Genomic DNA, 1,832 nt, shown 5'->3' with positions numbered 1-1,832 from the left:
TTATATTTTTCTGCCTTCTCACATCTCTCCCTACTAGATCCGCCCAATGTGTTCTTTGCTTTCTCGAGGCAGATCGCATTGCCCCCACAAAGGTGAAACTGGTTCTTATAAAGTGTGGAAAAACCTTGGTGCAATGGTGTGTGGTCCTCCAAACCTCGACTCAACCTGACAAAATCACATTCCTTATTATTTAATTTCTTTTCTTAGGGAAAACCTAAATTAAATTTTTCTCCTTTTGGAGCAATAATGAAAAAAAATATTGAGAAATACTGCTTATTAACAAAGATCATTTCAGACTTTTTCTCAATGGCCCTTAGTCTTGAATAAAAAAAAAAATTCCAGTGCATAGCAGGTTCTTAGTTAACATTGATTGATAGATTCTCATACATGAGGTTCAAATATCTACTTAGAAAATAATAGCTACAGGTTCTTTTTCATGGCACCTTGGAGGTGGTGGACAGCTTCAGGATGAAGCTGAACATATCTTTCCTAGCCACCAGCTGCCAGAAGATCATTGAAGTGGATAATGAACACAAACCTTATACCTTTTATGAGAAGCATATGGACACAGAAACTCTGGGTGAAAAATGGAAAGGTTATGTGGTTCGAATCAGTGGTGGGAACAATAGACTAGGTTTCCCCAAGAAGCAGGATGTCTTGACCCAGGGTCATGTTCACCTGCTATTGAGTAAAGGGCATTCTTGTTATAGACCAAGGAGGACTGGAGAAATAAAGGGCAAATCTGTTTGGGGTTACATTATGGATGTCAATCTGAATATTCTCAACTTGGTTTTGTAAAAGAAAGGGGAGAAAGACATTCCTGGTTTTACTGATACTACTGTGTCTTGTTGCCTGAGACCCAAAAGAGCTAGTAGAACCTGCAAACTTTTCAATGTCTCTGGAAAATATGTTGTCTGCCAATATGTTTTGAGAAAGCTTTTAAACAAAGAAAGAAACCTAGGACCAAAGTGCCCAAGATTCAGTGTCTTGTTACTCCACGGGTCCTGCAATACAAACATTGGCATATTGCTGTGAAGAAACAGTGTACTAAGAAAAACAAGGAAGAGGCTAAAGGCTAAATTTTTGGCCAAGAGAATGAAGGAGGACAAATAAAAATGCCAGGAACAGATAGCTAAGAGATGTAGACTTTCCTCTCTGAAAGTTTTTATCTCTAAGTCTAAGTCTAGTCAAAAATGAGATTTTGTAAGAGTAACAAATAAATAAGATCAGACATCAGAAAAAAAAAGTTACAGAAATAAATAAGTGACATAAGCCAAAGTGACGCTCTGGATTCCACAATAAATCAAGTCCCCTGCAAAGACAGAAAACACGGACACCCCTGTGAACAATTCTCTTAGGAATGAGGGTTCAGAGGGAGCCAATATGAACACCACCTGTCAGTTACTGTAATGGAAAATATTAGCTTACCTTCTTCAATTCCCTGGTGACTGACCTTATTTATGCCTGAGCAACACGTCTTACTACACTTGCTAATCTGTGGATTTCTAAAAGGAGGTAATTAATCCAGAGAGCTAGAGCTCAAAATAAAATAAGCTTCAGAATTTAAGAAATTATAGCAGGTGTCTGAGAGATCTCTTGTTCACGTCTGGCCCACTCCTGCCTGCCTGGGGGAGAGCTTGTCTCCTCAGTCTGACTGATCCATTGGCACATTCACCCATTTACGCCCAAACTGAGAGCTGTTTCCCTGGCAACCCTCCAATCTGAGATAAGACAGGAAGGTGATGGCTGTTGCTCATGTCTCCCTTTTAATAACTTCCTCTTAGCATATGAATAAGTTCAAGAGATAGAAATCTTAGAAGAATGCAAACAGA

The 1,832-nt window shown here is 39.1% G+C and overlaps 1 pseudogene; it reads left to right on the top strand.

Moving 5' to 3' along the window:
* The first annotated feature begins 468 nt into the window (after nt 1–468).
* Nucleotides 469–1,197, top strand: LOC107519289 (annotated as a pseudogene).
* Nucleotides 1,198–1,832: the final 635 nt, after the last annotated feature.

This window comes from Rousettus aegyptiacus, unplaced genomic scaffold, assembly GCF_014176215.1.
Source record: "Rousettus aegyptiacus isolate mRouAeg1 unplaced genomic scaffold, mRouAeg1.p scaffold_m13_p_6, whole genome shotgun sequence".
In the NCBI taxonomy this organism is placed as follows: Eukaryota; Metazoa; Chordata; class Mammalia; order Chiroptera; family Pteropodidae; genus Rousettus; species Rousettus aegyptiacus.
This window is presented reverse-complemented; position numbering and strand designations above follow the sequence as displayed.